This window comes from Salminus brasiliensis, chromosome 6, assembly GCF_030463535.1.
Source record: "Salminus brasiliensis chromosome 6, fSalBra1.hap2, whole genome shotgun sequence".
In the NCBI taxonomy this organism is placed as follows: Eukaryota; Metazoa; Chordata; class Actinopteri; order Characiformes; family Bryconidae; genus Salminus; species Salminus brasiliensis.
The window spans coordinates 35,617,706-35,633,144 of record NC_132883.1 but is presented as its reverse complement, the minus strand read 5'-3'; the positions used below and the strand labels follow the sequence as shown (position 1 = coordinate 35,633,144).

At 44.0% G+C, this 15,439-nt stretch overlaps 26 non-coding genes across 26 annotated transcripts; all 26 read left to right on the top strand.

Annotated features, from left to right (window-relative positions):
- The first annotated feature begins 549 nt into the window (after window positions 1-549).
- On the top strand, window positions 550-621 carry trnat-ugu (transfer RNA threonine (anticodon UGU)). Its single transcript has one exon. It is a non-coding gene; the product is annotated as a tRNA-Thr (tRNA).
- A 122-nt stretch (window positions 622-743) lies between these two features.
- trnaa-ugc (transfer RNA alanine (anticodon UGC)) lies at window positions 744-815 on the top strand. The gene has a single exon. It is a non-coding gene; the product is annotated as a tRNA-Ala (tRNA).
- Window positions 816-1,048: 233 nt separating this feature from the next.
- Window positions 1,049-1,120, top strand: trnat-ugu (transfer RNA threonine (anticodon UGU)). The gene has a single exon. It is a non-coding gene; the product is annotated as a tRNA-Thr (tRNA).
- Window positions 1,121-1,895: 775 nt separating this feature from the next.
- On the top strand, window positions 1,896-1,967 carry trnaa-ugc (transfer RNA alanine (anticodon UGC)). Its single transcript has one exon. It is a non-coding gene; the product is annotated as a tRNA-Ala (tRNA).
- Window positions 1,968-2,200: 233 nt separating this feature from the next.
- Window positions 2,201-2,272, top strand: trnat-ugu (transfer RNA threonine (anticodon UGU)). Its single transcript has one exon. It is a non-coding gene; the product is annotated as a tRNA-Thr (tRNA).
- Window positions 2,273-3,047: 775 nt separating this feature from the next.
- trnaa-ugc (transfer RNA alanine (anticodon UGC)) lies at window positions 3,048-3,119 on the top strand. Its single transcript has one exon. It is a non-coding gene; the product is annotated as a tRNA-Ala (tRNA).
- A 234-nt stretch (window positions 3,120-3,353) lies between these two features.
- trnat-ugu (transfer RNA threonine (anticodon UGU)) lies at window positions 3,354-3,425 on the top strand. The gene has a single exon. It is a non-coding gene; the product is annotated as a tRNA-Thr (tRNA).
- Window positions 3,426-4,200: 775 nt separating this feature from the next.
- Window positions 4,201-4,272, top strand: trnaa-cgc (transfer RNA alanine (anticodon CGC)). The gene has a single exon. It is a non-coding gene; the product is annotated as a tRNA-Ala (tRNA).
- Window positions 4,273-5,247: 975 nt separating this feature from the next.
- trnaa-cgc (transfer RNA alanine (anticodon CGC)) lies at window positions 5,248-5,319 on the top strand. The gene has a single exon. It is a non-coding gene; the product is annotated as a tRNA-Ala (tRNA).
- Window positions 5,320-5,553: 234 nt separating this feature from the next.
- trnat-ugu (transfer RNA threonine (anticodon UGU)) lies at window positions 5,554-5,625 on the top strand. The gene has a single exon. It is a non-coding gene; the product is annotated as a tRNA-Thr (tRNA).
- A 428-nt stretch (window positions 5,626-6,053) lies between these two features.
- trnat-ugu (transfer RNA threonine (anticodon UGU)) lies at window positions 6,054-6,125 on the top strand. The gene has a single exon. It is a non-coding gene; the product is annotated as a tRNA-Thr (tRNA).
- A 521-nt stretch (window positions 6,126-6,646) lies between these two features.
- Window positions 6,647-6,718, top strand: trnat-ugu (transfer RNA threonine (anticodon UGU)). The gene has a single exon. It is a non-coding gene; the product is annotated as a tRNA-Thr (tRNA).
- A 182-nt stretch (window positions 6,719-6,900) lies between these two features.
- On the top strand, window positions 6,901-6,972 carry trnaa-ugc (transfer RNA alanine (anticodon UGC)). The gene has a single exon. It is a non-coding gene; the product is annotated as a tRNA-Ala (tRNA).
- Window positions 6,973-8,052: 1,080 nt separating this feature from the next.
- Window positions 8,053-8,124, top strand: trnaa-ugc (transfer RNA alanine (anticodon UGC)). The gene has a single exon. It is a non-coding gene; the product is annotated as a tRNA-Ala (tRNA).
- A 234-nt stretch (window positions 8,125-8,358) lies between these two features.
- Window positions 8,359-8,430, top strand: trnat-ugu (transfer RNA threonine (anticodon UGU)). The gene has a single exon. It is a non-coding gene; the product is annotated as a tRNA-Thr (tRNA).
- Window positions 8,431-9,205: 775 nt separating this feature from the next.
- On the top strand, window positions 9,206-9,277 carry trnaa-cgc (transfer RNA alanine (anticodon CGC)). Its single transcript has one exon. It is a non-coding gene; the product is annotated as a tRNA-Ala (tRNA).
- Window positions 9,278-9,511: 234 nt separating this feature from the next.
- Window positions 9,512-9,583, top strand: trnat-ugu (transfer RNA threonine (anticodon UGU)). The gene has a single exon. It is a non-coding gene; the product is annotated as a tRNA-Thr (tRNA).
- Window positions 9,584-10,358: 775 nt separating this feature from the next.
- On the top strand, window positions 10,359-10,430 carry trnaa-cgc (transfer RNA alanine (anticodon CGC)). The gene has a single exon. It is a non-coding gene; the product is annotated as a tRNA-Ala (tRNA).
- A 975-nt stretch (window positions 10,431-11,405) lies between these two features.
- On the top strand, window positions 11,406-11,477 carry trnaa-cgc (transfer RNA alanine (anticodon CGC)). Its single transcript has one exon. It is a non-coding gene; the product is annotated as a tRNA-Ala (tRNA).
- A 234-nt stretch (window positions 11,478-11,711) lies between these two features.
- On the top strand, window positions 11,712-11,783 carry trnat-ugu (transfer RNA threonine (anticodon UGU)). Its single transcript has one exon. It is a non-coding gene; the product is annotated as a tRNA-Thr (tRNA).
- A 428-nt stretch (window positions 11,784-12,211) lies between these two features.
- Window positions 12,212-12,283, top strand: trnat-ugu (transfer RNA threonine (anticodon UGU)). The gene has a single exon. It is a non-coding gene; the product is annotated as a tRNA-Thr (tRNA).
- A 521-nt stretch (window positions 12,284-12,804) lies between these two features.
- On the top strand, window positions 12,805-12,876 carry trnat-ugu (transfer RNA threonine (anticodon UGU)). Its single transcript has one exon. It is a non-coding gene; the product is annotated as a tRNA-Thr (tRNA).
- A 182-nt stretch (window positions 12,877-13,058) lies between these two features.
- trnaa-ugc (transfer RNA alanine (anticodon UGC)) lies at window positions 13,059-13,130 on the top strand. The gene has a single exon. It is a non-coding gene; the product is annotated as a tRNA-Ala (tRNA).
- Window positions 13,131-14,210: 1,080 nt separating this feature from the next.
- trnaa-ugc (transfer RNA alanine (anticodon UGC)) lies at window positions 14,211-14,282 on the top strand. The gene has a single exon. It is a non-coding gene; the product is annotated as a tRNA-Ala (tRNA).
- Window positions 14,283-14,516: 234 nt separating this feature from the next.
- On the top strand, window positions 14,517-14,588 carry trnat-ugu (transfer RNA threonine (anticodon UGU)). Its single transcript has one exon. It is a non-coding gene; the product is annotated as a tRNA-Thr (tRNA).
- A 775-nt stretch (window positions 14,589-15,363) lies between these two features.
- Window positions 15,364-15,435, top strand: trnaa-cgc (transfer RNA alanine (anticodon CGC)). Its single transcript has one exon. It is a non-coding gene; the product is annotated as a tRNA-Ala (tRNA).
- Window positions 15,436-15,439: the final 4 nt, after the last annotated feature.

Here is a 15,439-nt window from a genome sequence, read left to right as displayed (position 1 = left end):
TGTTCATTAAAAAGGCATTTGCAGCTGGAGGGACTTGCTTGATTTGCATGTTCTGAGACAGTATCAGAAGAATGTTTACTTTTATGCTCAGGTAACCGAAGATCACGGGTTCGATCCCCGTTCGTGCCTTTTTCCAAGCAAAAAGAAGCTTAATGGGAGCTTTTATTACATGTTAATCAAATCCTCCCCATCTTTGCTGTATGTCTTACTTTTACTCATGCTCTTGGGTTCCTCAAACAGAAGATTGGCAGAGGGGATGTAGCTCAGTGTTCGAGCGTATGCTTTGCATGTATGAAGTCCTGGGTTCAATCTCCACTGAATTTGTCTTTTAGACTGAAGCTCATTATTGGAAGCATGCTGAAGTGAATCAAAACCACAACAATAACTGTTCATTAAAAAGGCATTTGCAGCTGGAGGAACTTGCTTGATTTGCATGTTCTGAGACAGTATCAGAGGAGTGTTTACTGTTATGCTCAGGTAATTAACTCCTGTTGCTTTTACAGGTACATTTGTCCAGTGCTTTCACGCCAATTCAAAACCAAAGCTGTGGGCGTGATGGCCAAGTGGCAAGGAGTCGGTCTTGTAAACCGAAGATCACGGGTTCAATCCCCGTTCGTGCCTTTTCCAAGCAAATAGAAGCTTAATGGGAGCTTTTATTACATGTTAATCAAATCCTCCCCATCTTTGCTGTATGTCTTACTTTTACTCATGCTCTTGGGTTCCTCAAACAAAAGATTGGCAGAGGGGATGTAGCTCAGTGGTAGAGCGTATGCTTTGCATGTATGAGGTCCTGGGTTCAAACCCCAGCATCTCCACTGAATTTGTCTTTTAGACTGAAGCTCATTATTGGAAGCATGCTGAAGTGAATCAAAACCACAACAAAAACTTTTCATTAAAAAGGCATTTGCAGCTGGAGGAACTTGCTTGATTTGCATGTTCTGAGACAGTATCAGAAGAATGTTTACTGTTATGCTCAGGTAATTAACTCCTGTTGTTTTACAGGTACATTTGTGCAGTGCTTCCACGCCAATTAAAAACCAAGGCTGTGGGCGTGATGGCCAAGTGGCAAGGCGTTGGTCTTGTAAACCGAAGATCACGGGTTCGATTCCCGTTCATACCTTTTCCAAGCAAAAAGAAGCTTAATGGGAGCTTTTATTACATGTCAATCAAATCCTCCCCATCTTTGCTGAATGTCTTACTTTTACTCATGCTCTCTGGTTCCGTAAACAGAAGATTTGCAGTGGGGATGTATCTCAGTGGTAAAGCGCATGCTTTGCATGTATGAGGTCCAGGGTTCAATCCCCTGCATCTCCATGTTATAACCTGCTTGGCAGGTTTTTGCAACTTCAGACTACAAGGATCAGGAATTTTTCTTCATTGTCTGACCTTTTAGAGTATTTCTTTGCAACTTCAGAGAAACACAAACCAGACATTTAGTTCTAGACAAATTCTGCCGCATGTGTTGCAAGGTGCCCAGGATGGGAGTACATGCACATTCTTGTACTGAAGCAGAGGTCACACCAACGTTTGCTAAAAGTTCAAACTGAGCATTTAGCAAGAATTTTATTCATTGAGTCAGCCAAGAATTCTCAGGAGACCGGTTGAGGCATAGAGTCATGGAACTAACACAGTTGATGAGCTGGCATGTTGGCCAAGTGGTAAGTCGTCTTTCTCGTAAACCGAAAGTCATGGGTTCGACCCCCGTCCGTGCCTTCTTTCTTGGAAGATTCTGCCCAATGTCACTTTGCTGGTAGCCTTTGCGTGCCCCATCATATATGATGTTCCAGCTTACTAGGTTAAAATGCTGACTATGCAGGATTTTAACTCTGCCCTCACTGTAAGTTTAAAGCTTTGGCTTGTCCCATGGGCACATTGTCAACAACCTACAGCAAGTTGGGGATGTAGCTCAGTGGTAGAGCGCATGCTTTGCATGTATGAGGTCCTGGGTTCAATCCCCAGCATCTCCACTGAATTTGTCTTTTAGACTGAAGCTCATTATTGGAAGCATGCTGAAGTGAATCAAAACCACAACAAAAACTTTTCATTAAAAAGGCATTTGCAGCTGGAGGAACTTGCTTGATTTGCATGTTCTGAGACAGTATCAGAAGAATGTTTACTGTTATGCTCAGGTAATTAACTCCTGTTGTTTTACAGGTACATTTGTGCAGTGCTTCCACGCCAATTAAAAACCAAGGCTGTGGGCGTGATGGCCAAGTGGCAAGGCGTTGGTCTTGTAAACCGAAGATCACGGGTTCGATTCCCGTTCATACCTTTTCCAAGCAAAAAGAAGCTTAATGGGAGCTTTTATTACATGTCAATCAAATCCTCCCCATCTTTGCTGAATGTCTTACTTTTACTCATGCTCTCTGGTTCCGTAAACAGAAGATTGGCAGTGGGGATGTATCTCAGTGGTAAAGCGCATGCTTTGCATGTATGAGGTCCAGGGTTCAATCCCCTGCATCTCCATGTTATAACCTGCTTGGCAGGTTTTTGCAACTTCAGACTACGAGGATCAGGAATTTTTCTCCATTGTCTGACCTATTAGAGTATTTCTTTGCAACTTCAGAGAAACACAAACCAGACATTTAGTTCTAGACAAATTCTGCCGCATGTGTTGCAAGGTGCCCAGGATGGGAGTACATGCACATTCTTGTACTGAAGCAGAGGTCACACCAACGTTTGCTAAAAGTTCAAACTGAGCATTTAGCAAGAATTTTATTCATTGAGTCAGCCAAGAATTCTCAGGAGACCGGTTGAGGCATAGAGTCATGGAACTAACACAGTTGATGAGCTGGCATGTTGGCCAAGTGGTAAGTCGTCGGTCTCGTAAACCGAAAGTCATGGGTTCGACCCCCGTCCGTGCCTTCTTTCTTGGAAGATTCTGCCCAATGTCACTTTGCTGGTAGCCTTTGCGTGCCCCATCATATATGATGTTCCAGCTTACTAGGTTAAAATGCTGACTATGCAGGATTTTAACTCTGCCCTCACTGTAAGTTTAAAGCTTTGGCTTGTCCCATGGGCACATTGTCAACAACCTACAGCAAGTTGGGGATGTAGCTCAGTGGTAGAGCGCATGCTTTGCATGTATGAGGTCCTGGGTTCAATCCCCAGCATCTCCACTGAATTTGACTTTTAGACTGAAGCTCATTATTCGAAGCATGCTGAAGTGAATCAAAACCACATCAAAAACTGTTCATTAAAAAGGCATTTGCAGCTGGAGGAACTTGCTTGATTTGCATGTTCTGAGACAGTATCAGAAGAATGTTTGCTGTTATGCTCAGGTAATTAACTCCAGTTGCTTTTACAGGTACATTTGTCCAGTGCTTCAACGCCAATTCAAAACAAAGGCTGGGGGCGCGATGGCCAAGTGGCAAGGCGTTGGTCTTGTAAACCGAAGATCACGGGTTCGATCCCCGTTCGTGCCTTTTCCAAGCAAAAAGAAGCTTAATGGGAGCTTTTATTACATTTCAATCAAATCCTCCCCATCTTTGCTGAATGTCTTACTTTTACTCATGCTCTTGGGTTCCTTAAACAGAAGATTGGCAGAGGGGATGTATCTCAGTGGTAAAGCGCATGCTTTGCATGTATGAGGTCCAGGGTTCAATCCCCTCCGTCTCCATGTTATAACCTGCTGGGCTGGTTTTTGCAACTTCAGACTACGAGGATCAGGAATTTTTCTTCATTGTCTGACCTATTAGAGTATTTCTTTGCAACTTCAGAGAAACACAAACCAGACATTTAGTTCTAGACAAATTCTGCCACATGTGTTGCAAGGTGCCCAGGATGGGAGTACATGCACATTCTTCTACTGAAGCAGAGGTCACACCAACGTTTCCTAAAAGTTCAAACTGAGCATTTAGCAAGAATTTTATTCATTGAGTCAGCTAAGAATTGTCAGGAGACCGGTTGAGGCACAGAGTCATGGGACTAGCACAGCTGATGAGCTGGCATGGTGGCCAAGTGGTAAGGCTTCGGTCTTGTAAACCGAAGATCATGGATTCGGCCCCCGTCTGTGCCTTCTTTCTTGGAAGATTCTACCCAATGTCACTTTGCTGGTAGCTTTTGCATGCCCCATCATATATGATGTTCCAGCTTACTATGTTAAAATGCTGACTATGCAGGATTTTAACTCTGCCCTCACTGTAAGTTTAAAGCATTGGCTTGTCCCATGGGCACATTGTCAACAACCTACAGCAAGTTGGGGATGTAGCTCAGTGGTAGAGCGCATGCTTCGCATGTATGAGGTCCTGGGTTCAATCCCCAGCATCTCCACTGAATTTGACTTTTAGACTGAAGCTCATTATTCGAAGCATGCTGAAGTGAATCAAAACCACAACAAAAACTGTTCATTAAAAAGGCATTTGCAGCTGGAGGAACTTGCTTGATTTGCATGTTCTGAGACAGTAACAGAAGAATGTTTACTGTTATGCTCAGGTAACCGAAGATCACGGGTTCGATTCCCGTTCGTTCCTTTTCCAAGCAAAAAGAAGCTTAATGGGAGCTTTTATTACATGTCAATCAAATCCTCCCCATCTTTGCTGAATGTCTTACTTTTACTCATGCTCTCTGGTTCCGTAAACAGAAGATTGGCAGTGGGGATGTATCTCAGTGGTAAAGCGCATGCTTTGCATGTATGAGGTCCAGGGTTCAATCCCCTGCATCTCCATGTTATAACCTGCTTGGCAGGTTTTTGCAACTTCAGACTACAAGGATCAGGAATTTTTCTTCATTGTCTGACCTTTTAGAGTATTTCTTTGCAACTTCAGAGAAACACAAACCAGACATTTAGTTCTAGACAAATTCTGCCGCATGTGTTGCAAGGTGCCCAGGATGGGAGTACATGCACATTCTTGTACTGAAGCAGAGGTCACACCAACGTTTGCTAAAAGTTCAAACTGAGCATTTAGCAAGAATTTTATTCATTGAGTCAGCCAAGAATTCTCAGGAGACCGGTTGAGGCATAGAGTCATGGAACTAACACAGTTGATGAGCTGGCATGTTGGCCAAGTGGTAAGTCGTCGGTCTCGTAAACCGAAAGTCATGGGTTCGACCCCCGTCCGTACCTTCTTTCTTGGAAGATTCTGCCCAATGTCACTTTGCTGGTAGCCTTTGCGTGCCCCATCATATATGATGTTCCAGCTTACTATGTTAAAATGCTGACTATGCAGGATTTTAACTCTGCCCTCACTGTAAGTTTAAAGCTTTGGCTTGTCCCATGGGCACATTGTCAACAACCTACAGCAAGTTGGGGATGTAGCTCAGTGGTAGAGCGCATGCTTCGCATGTATGAGGTCCTGGGTTCAATCCCCAGCATCTCCACTGAATTTGTCTTTTAGACTGAAGCTCATTATTGGAAGCATGCTGAAGTGAATCAAAACCACAACAAAAACTGTTCATTAAAAAGGCATTTGCAGCTGGAGGAACTTGCTTGATTTGCATGTTCTGAGACAGTATCAGAAGAATGTTTACTGTTATGCTCAGGTAATTAACTCCTGTTGCTGTTACAGGTACATTTGTCCAGTGCTTCCACGCCAAATCAAAACCAAGGTTGCGGGCGTGATAGCCAAGTGGCAAGGCGTCGGTCTTGTAAACCGAAGATCACGGTTTCGATCCCCGTTCGTGCCTTTTCCAAGCAAAAAGAAGCTTAATGGGAGCTTTTATTACATGTCAATCAAATCCTCCCCATCTTTGCTGTATGTCTTACTTTTACTCATGCTCTTGGGTTCCTGAAACAGAAGATTGGCAGAGGGGATGTAGCTCTGTGGTAGAGCGCATGCTTTGCATGTATGAGGTCCTGGGTTCAATCCCCAGCATCTCCACTGAATTTGTCGTTTAGACTGAAGCTCATTATTCCAAGCATGCTGAAGTGAATCAAAACCTCAACAAAAACTGTTCATTAAAAAGGTATTTGCAGCTGGAGGAACTTGCTTGATTTGCATGTTCTGAGACAGTATCAGAAGAATGTTTGCTGTTATGCTCAGGTAATTAACTCCAGTTGCTTTTACAGGTACATTTGTCCAGTGCTTCAACGCCAATTCAAAACAAAGGCTGGGGGCGCGATGGCCAAGTGGCAAGGCGTCGTTCTTGTAAACCGAAGATCACGGGTTCGATCCCCGTTCGTGCCTTTTCCAAGCAAAAAGAAGCTTAATGGGAGCTTTTATTACATTTCAATCAAATCCTCCCCATCTTTGCTGAATGTCTTACTTTTACTCATGCTCTTGGGTTCCTTAAACAGAAGATTGGCAGAGGGGATGTATCTCAGTGGTAAAGCGCATGCTTTGCATGTATGAGGTCCAGGGTTCAATCCCCTCCATCTCCATGTTATAACCTGCTGGGCTGGTTTTTGCAACTTCAGACTACGAGGATCAGGAATTTTTCTTCATTGTCTGCCCTATTAGAGTATTTCTTTGCAACTTCAGAGAAACACAAACCAGACATTTAGTTCTAGACAAATTCTGCCACATGTGTTGCAAGGTGCCCAGGATGGGAGTACATGCACATTCTTCTACTGAAGCAGAGGTCACACCAACGTTTGCTAAAAGTTCAAACTGAGCATTTAGCAAGAATTTTATTCATTGAGTCAGCTAAGAATTGTCAGGAGACCGGTTGAGGCACAGAGTCATGGGACTAGCACAGCTGACGAGCTGGCATGGTGGCTAAGTGGTAAGGCTTCGGTCTTGTAAACCGAAGATCATGGATTCGACCCCCGTCTGTGCCTTCTTTCTTGGAAGATTCTACCCAATGTCACTTTGCTGGTAGCTTTTGCATGCCCCATCATATATGATGTTCCAGCTTACTATGTTAAAATGCTGACTATGCAGGATTTTAACTCTGCCCTCACTGTAAGTTTAAAGCATTGGCTTGTCCCATGGGCACATTGTCAACAACCTACAGCAAGTTGGGGATGTAGCTCAGTGGTAGAGCGCATGCTTTGCATGTATGAGGTCCTGGATTCAATCCCCAGCATCTCCACTGAATTTGTCTTTTAGACTGAAGCCCATTATTCGAAGCATGCTGAAGTGAATCAAAACCACAACAAAAAATGTTCATTAAAAAGGCATTTGCAGCTGGAGGAACTTGCTTGATTTGCATGTTCTGAGACAGTATCAGAAGAATGTTTACTGTTATGCTCAGGTAATTAACTCCTGTTGTTTTACAGGTACATTTGTCCAGTGCTTCCACGCCAATTAAAAACCAAGGCCGTGGGCGTGATGGCCAAGTGGCAAGGCGTTGGTCTTGTAAACCGAAGATCACTTGTTTGATCCCCGTTCATGCCTTTTCCAAGCAAAAAGAAGCTTAATGGGAGCTTTTATTACATGTCAATCAAATCCTCCCCATCTTTGCTGAATGTCTTACTTTTACTCATGCTCTCTGGTTCCGTAAACAGAAGATTGGCAGTGGGGATGTATCTCAGTGGTAAAGCGCATGCTTTGCATGTATGAGGCCCAGGGTTCAATCCCCTGCATCTCCATGTTATAACCGGCTGGGCAGGTTTTTGCAACTTCAGACTACAAGGATCAGGAATTTTTCTTCATTGTCTGACCTTTTAGAGTATTTCTTTGCAACTTCAGAGAAACACAAACCAGACATTTAGTTCTAGACAAATTCTGCCGCATGTGTTGCAAGGTGCCCAGGATGGGAGTACATGCACATTCTTGTACTGAAGGAGAGGTCACACCAACGTTTGCTAAAAGTTCAAACTGAGCATTTAGCAAGAATTTTATTCATTGAGTCAGCCAAGAATTGTCAGGAGACCGGTTGAGGCATAGAGTCATGGAACTAACACAGTTGATGAGCTGGCATGTTGGCCAAGTGGTAAGTCGTCGGTCTCGTAAACCGAAAGTCATGGGTTCGACCCCTGTCCGTGCCTTCTTTCTTGGAAGATTCTGCCCAATGTCACTTTGCTGGTAGCTTTTGCATGCCCCATCATATATGATGTTCCAGCTTACTATGTTAAAATGCTGACTATGCAGGATTTTAACTCTGCCCTCACTGTAAGTTTAAAGCTTTGGCTTGTCCCATGGGCACATTGTCAACAACCTGCAGCAATTTGGGGATGTAGCTCAGTGGTAGAGCGCATGCTTTGCATGTATGAGGTCCTGGGTTCAATCCCCAGCCTCTCCACTGAATTTGTCGTTTAGACTGAAGCTCATTATTCCAAGCATGCTGAAGTGAATCAAAACCTCAACAAAAACTGTTCATTAAAAAGGCATTTGCAGCTGGAGGAACTTGCTTGATTTGCATGTTCTGAGACAGTATCAGAAGAATGTTTGCTGTTATGCTCAGGTAATTAGCTCCAGTTGCTTTTACAGGTACATTTGTCCAGTGCTTCCACGCCAATTCAAAACCAAAGCTTTGGGCGCGATGGCCGAGTGGCAAGGCGTCGGTCTTGTAAACCGAAGATCACGGGTTCGATCCCCGTTCATGCCTTTTCCAAGCAAAAAGAAACTTAAAGGGAGCTTTTATTACGTGTCAATCAAATCCTCCCCATCTTTGCTGAATGTCTTATTTTTTCTCATGCTCTTGGGTTCCTCAAAAAGAAGGTTGGCAGAGGGGATGTAGCTCTGTGATAAAGCGCATGCTTTGAATGTTTGAGGTCCAGGGTTCAATCCCCTGCATCTCCATGTTATAACCTGCTGGGCAGGTTTTTGCAACTTCAGACTACGAGGATCAGGAATTTTTCTCCATTGTCTGACCTATTAGAGTATTTCTTTGCAACTTCAGAGAAACACAAACCAGATATTTAGTTCTAGACAAATTCTGCCGCATGTGTTGCAAGGTGCCCAGGATGGGAGTACATGCACATTCTTGTACTGAAGCAGAGGTCACACCAACGTTTGCTAAAAGGTCAAACTGAGCATTTAGCAAGAATTTTATTCATTGAGTCAGCCAAGAATTGTCAGGAGACCGGTTGAGGCTATTAGTCATGGGACTAGCACAGTTGGTGAGCTGGCGTGGTGGCCGTGTGGTAAGGCGTCAGTCTCGCAAACCGAAGATCATGGGTTCGACCCCTGTCCGTGCCTTCTTTCTTGGAAGATTCTGCCCAATGTCACTTTGCTGGTAGCTTTTGCACGCCCCATCATATATGATGTTCCAGCTTACTATGTTAAAATGCTGACTATGCAGGATTTTAACTCTGCCCTCACTGTAAGTTTAAAGCTTTGGCTTGTCCCATGGGCACATTGTCAACAACCTACAGCAAGTTGGGGATGTAGCTCAGTGGTAGAGCGCATGCTTCGCATGTATGAGGTCCTGGGTTCAATCCCCAGCATCTCCACTGAATTTGACTTTTAGACTGAAGCTCATTATTCGAAGCATGCTGAAGTGAATCAAAACCACATCAAAAACTGTTCATTAAAAAGGCATTTGCAGCTGGAGGAACTTGCTTGATTTGCATGTTCTGAGACAGTATCAGAAGAATGTTTGCTGTTATGCTCAGGTAATTAACTCCAGTTGCTTTTACAGGTACATTTGTCCAGTGCTTCAACGCCAATTCAAAACAAAAGCTGGGGGCGCGATGGCCAAGTGGCAAGGCGTCGGTCTTGTAAACCGAAGATCACGGGTTCGATCCCCGTTCGTGCCTTTTCCAAGCAAAAAGAAGCTTAATGGGAGCTTTTATTACATTTCAATCAAATCCTCCCCATCTTTGCTGAATGTCTTACTTTTACTCATGCTCTTGGGTTCCTTAAACAGAAGATTGGCAGAGGGGATGTATCTCAGTGGTAAAGCGCATGCTTTGCATGTATGAGGTCCAGGGTTCAATCCCCTCCGTCTCCATGTTATAACCTGCTGGGCTGGTTTTTGCAACTTCAGACTACGAGGATCAGGAATTTTTCTTCATTGTCTGACCTATTAGAGTATTTCTTTGCAACTTCAGAGAAACACAAACCAGACATTTAGTTCTAGACAAATTCTGCCACATGTGTTGCAAGGTGCCCAGGATGGGAGTACATGCACATTCTTCTACTGAAGCAGAGGTCACACCAACGTTTCCTAAAAGTTCAAACTGAGCATTTAGCAAGAATTTTATTCATTGAGTCAGCTAAGAATTGTCAGGAGACCGGTTGAGGCACAGAGTCATGGGACTAGCACAGCTGATGAGCTGGCATGGTGGCCAAGTGGTAAGGCTTCGGTATTGTAAACCGAAGATCATGGATTCGGCCCCCGTCTGTGCCTTCTTTCTTGGAAGATTCTACCCAATGTCACTTTGCTGGTAGCTTTTGCATGCCCCATCATATATGATGTTCCAGCTTACTATGTTAAAATGCTGACTATGCAGGATTTTAACTCTGCCCTCACTGTAAGTTTAAAGCATTGGCTTGTCCCATGGGCACATTGTCAACAACCTACAGCAAGTTGGGGATGTAGCTCAGTGGTAGAGCGCATGCTTCGCATGTATGAGGTCCTGGGTTCAATCCCCAGCATCTCCACTGAATTTGTCTTTTAGACTGAAGCTCATTATTCGAAGCATGCTGAAATGAATCAAAACCACAACAAAAACTGTTCATTAAAAAGGCATTTGCAGCTGGAGGAACTTGCTTGATTTGCATGTTCTGAGACAGTAACAGAAGAATGTTTACTGTTATGCTCAGGTAACCGAAGATCACGGGTTCGATTCCCGTTCGTTCCTTTTCCAAGCAAAAAGAAGCTTAATGGGAGCTTTTATTACATGTCAATCAAATCCTCCCCATCTTTGCTGAATGTCTTACTTTTACTCATGCTCTCTGGTTCCGTAAACAGAAGATTGGCAGTGGGGATGTATCTCAGTGGTAAAGCGCATGCTTTGCATGTATGAGGTCCAGGGTTCAATCCCCTGCATCTCCATGTTATAACCTGCTTGGCAGGTTTTTGCAACTTCAGACTACAAGGATCAGGAATTTTTCTTCATTGTCTGACCTTTTAGAGTATTTCTTTGCAACTTCAGAGAAACACAAACCAGACATTTAGTTCTAGACAAATTCTGCCGCATGTGTTGCAAGGTGCCCAGGATGGGAGTACATGCACATTCTTGTACTGAAGCAGAGGTCACACCAACGTTTGCTAAAAGTTCAAACTGAGCATTTAGCAAGAATTTTATTCATTGAGTCAGCCAAGAATTCTCAGGAGACCGGTTGAGGCATAGAGTCATGGAACTAACACAGTTGATGAGCTGGCATGTTGGCCAAGTGGTAAGTCGTCGGTCTCGTAAACCGAAAGTCATGGGTTCGACCCCCGTCCGTACCTTCTTTCTTGGAAGATTCTGCCCAATGTCACTTTGCTGGTAGCCTTTGCGTGCCCCATCATATATGATGTTCCAGCTTACTATGTTAAAATGCTGACTATGCAGGATTTTAACTCTGCCCTCACTGTAAGTTTAAAGCTTTGGCTTGTCCCATGGGCACATTGTCAACAACCTACAGCAAGTTGGGGATGTAGCTCAGTGGTAGAGCGCATGCTTCGCATGTATGAGGTCCTGGGTTCAATCCCCAGCATCTCCACTGAATTTGTCTTTTAGACTGAAGCTCATTATTGGAAGCATGCTGAAGTGAATCAAAACCACAACAAAAACTGTTCATTAAAAAGGCATTTGCAGCTGGAGGAACTTGCTTGATTTGCATGTTCTGAGACAGTATCAGAAGAATGTTTACTGTTATGCTCAGGTAATTAACTCCTGTTGCTGTTACAGGTACATTTGTCCAGTGCTTCCACGCCAAATCAAAACCAAGGTTGCGGGCGTGATGGCCAAGTGGCAAGGCGTCGGTCTTGTAAACCGAAGATCACGGTTTCGATCCCCGTTCGTGCCTTTTCCAAGCAAAAAGAAGCTTAATGGGAGCTTTTATTACATGTCAATCAAATCCTCCCCATCTTTGCTGTATGTCTTACTTTTACTCATGCTCTTGGGTTCCTGAAACAGAAGATTGGCAGAGGGGATGTAGCTCTGTGGTAGAGCGCATGCTTTGCATGTATGAGGTCCTGGGTTCAATCCCCAGCATCTCCACTGAATTTGTCGTTTAGACTGAAGCTCATTATTCCAAGCATGCTGAAGTGAATCAAAACCTCAACAAAAACTGTTCATTAAAAAGGTATTTGCAGCTGGAGGAACTTGCTTGATTTGCATGTTCTGAGACAGTATCAGAAGAATGTTTGCTGTTATGCTCAGGTAATTAACTCCAGTTGCTTTTACAGGTACATTTGTCCAGTGCTTCAACGCCAATTCAAAACAAAGGCTGGGGGTGCGATGGCCAAGTGGCAAGGCGTCGTTCTTGTAAACCGAAGATCACGGGTTCGATCCCCGTTCGTGCCTTTTCCAAGCAAAAAGAAGCTTAATGGGAGCTTTTATTACATTTCAATCAAATCCTCCCCATCTTTGCTGAATGTCTTACTTTTACTCATGCTCTTGGGTTCCTTAAACAGAAGATTGGCAGAGGGGATGTATCTCAGTGGTAAAGCGCATGCTTTGCATGTATGAGGTCCAAGGTTCAATCCCCTCCATCTCCATGTTATAACCTGCTGGGCTGGTTTTTGCAACTTCAGACTACGAGGATCAGGAATTTTTCTTCATTGTCTGCCCTATTAGAGTATTTCTTTGCAACTTCAGAGAAACACAAACCAGACATTTAGTTCTAGACAAATTCTGCCACATGTGTTGCAAGGTGCCCAGGATGGGAGTACATGCACATTCTTCTACTGAAGCAGAGGTCACACCAACGTTTGCTAAAAGTTCAAACTGAGCATTTAGCAAGAATTTTATTCATTGAGTCAGCTAAGAATTGTCAGGAGACCGGTTGAGGCACAGAGTCATGGGACTAGCACAGCTGATGAGCTGGCATGGTGGCCAAGTGGTAAGGCTTCGGTCTTGTAAACCGAAGATCATGGATTCGACCCCCGTCTGTGCCTTCTTTCTTGGAAGATTCTACCCAATGTCACTTTGCTGGTAGCTTTTGCATGCCCCATCATATATGATGTTCCAGCTTACTATGTTAAAATGCTGACTATGCAGGATTTTAACTCTGCCCTCACTGTAAGTTTAAAGCATTGGCTTGTCCCATGGGCACATTGTCAACAACCTACAGCAAGTTGGGGATGTAGCTCAGTGGTAGAGCGCATGCTTTGCATGTATGAGGTCCTGGATTCAATCCCCAGCATCTCCACTGAATTTGTCTTTTAGACTGAAGCCCATTATTCGAAGCATGCTGAAGTGAATCAAAACCACAACAAAAAATGTTCATTAAAAAGGCATTTGCAGCTGGAGGAACTTGCTTGATTTGCATGTTCTGAGACAGTATCAGAAGAATGTTTACTGTTATGCTCAGGTAATTAACTCCTGTTGTTTTACAGGTACATTTGTCCAGTGCTTCCACGCCAATTAAAAACCAAGGCCGTGGGCGTGATGGCCAAGTGGCAAGGCGTTGGTCTTGTAAACCGAAGATCACTTGTTTGATCCCCGTTCATGCCTTTTCCAAGCAAAAAGAAGCTTAATGGGAGCTTTTATTACATGTCAATCAAATCCTCCCCATCTTTGCTGAATGTCTTACTTTTACTCATGCTCTCTGGTTCCGTAAACAGAAGATTGGCAGTGGGGATGTATCTCAGTGGTAAAGCGCATGCTTTGCATGTATGAGGCCCAGGGTTCAATCCCCTGCATCTCCATGTTATAACCGGCTGGGCAGGTTTTTGCAACTTCAGACTACAAGGATCAGGAATTTTTCTTCATTGTCTGACCTTTTAGAGTATTTCTTTGCAACTTCAGAGAAACACAAACCAGACATTTAGTTCTAGACAAATTCTGCCGCATGTGTTGCAAGGTGCCCAGGATGGGAGTACATGCACATTCTTGTACTGAAGGAGAGGTCACACCAACGTTTGCTAAAAGTTCAAACTGAGCATTTAGCAAGAATTTTATTCATTGAGTCAGCCAAGAATTGTCAGGAGACCGGTTGAGGCATAGAGTCATGGAACTAACACAGTTGATGAGCTGGCATGTTGGCCAAGTGGTAAGTCGTCGGTCTCGTAAACCGAAAGTCATGGGTTCGACCCCTGTCCGTGCCTTCTTTCTTGGAAGATTCTGCCCAATGTCACTTTGCTGGTAGCTTTTGCATGCCCCATCATATATGATGTTCCAGCTTACTATGTTAAAATGCTGACTATGCAGGATTTTAACTCTGCCCTCACTGTAAGTTTAAAGCTTTGGCTTGTCCCATGGGCACATTGTCAACAACCTGCAGCAATTTGGGGATGTAGCTCAGTGGTAGAGCGCATGCTTTGCATGTATGAGGTCCTGGGTTCAATCCCCAGCCTCTCCACTGAATTTGTCGTTTAGACTGAAGCTCATTATTCCAAGCATGCTGAAGTGAATCAAAACCTCAACAAAAACTGTTCATTAAAAAGGCATTTGCAGCTGGAGGAACTTGCTTGATTTGCATGTTCTGAGACAGTATCAGAAGAATGTTTGCTGTTATGCTCAGGTAATTAGCTCCAGTTGCTTTTACAGGTACATTTGTCCAGTGCTTCCACGCCAATTCAAAACCAAAGCTTTGGGCGCGATGGCCGAGTGGCAAGGCGTCGGTCTTGTAAACCGAAGATCACGGGTTCGATCCCCGTTCGTGCCTTTTCCAAGCAAAAAGAAACTTAAAGGGAGCTTTTATTACGTGTCAATCAAATCCTCCCCATCTTTGCTGAATGTCTTATTTTTTCTCATGCTCTTGGGTTCCTCAAAAAGAAGGTTGGCAGAGGGGATGTAGCTCTGTGATAAAGCGCATGCTTTGAATGTTTGAGGTCCAGGGTTCAATCCCCTGCATCTCCATGTTATAACCTGCTGGGCAGGTTTTTGCAACTTCAGACTACGAGGATCAGGAATTTTTCTCCATTGTCTGACCTATTAGAGTATTTCTTTGCAACTTCAGAGAAACACAAACCAGATATTTAGTTCTAGACAAATTCTGCCGCATGTGTTGCAAGGTGCCCAGGATGGGAGTACATGCACATTCTTGTACTGAAGCAGAGGTCACACCAACGTTTGCTAAAAGGTCAAACTGAGCATTTAGCAAGAATTTTATTCATTGAGTCAGCCAAGAATTGTCAGGAGACCGGTTGAGGCTATTAGTCATGGGACTAGCACAGTTGGTGAGCTGGCGTGGTGGCCGTGTGGTAAGGCGTCAGTCTCGCAAACCGAAGATCATGGGTTCGACCCCTGTCCGTGCCTTCTTTCTTGGAAGATTCTGCCCAATGTCACTTTGCTGGTAGCTTTTGCACGCCCCATCATATATGATGTTCCAGCTTACTATGTTAAAATGCTGACTATGCAGGATTTTAACTCTGCCCTCACTGTAAGTTTAAAGCTTTGGCTTGTCCCATGGGCACATTGTCAACAACCTACAGCAAGTTGGGGATGTAGCTCAGTGGTAGAGCGCATGCTTCGCATGTATGAGGTCCTGGGTTCAATCCCCAGCATCTCCACTGA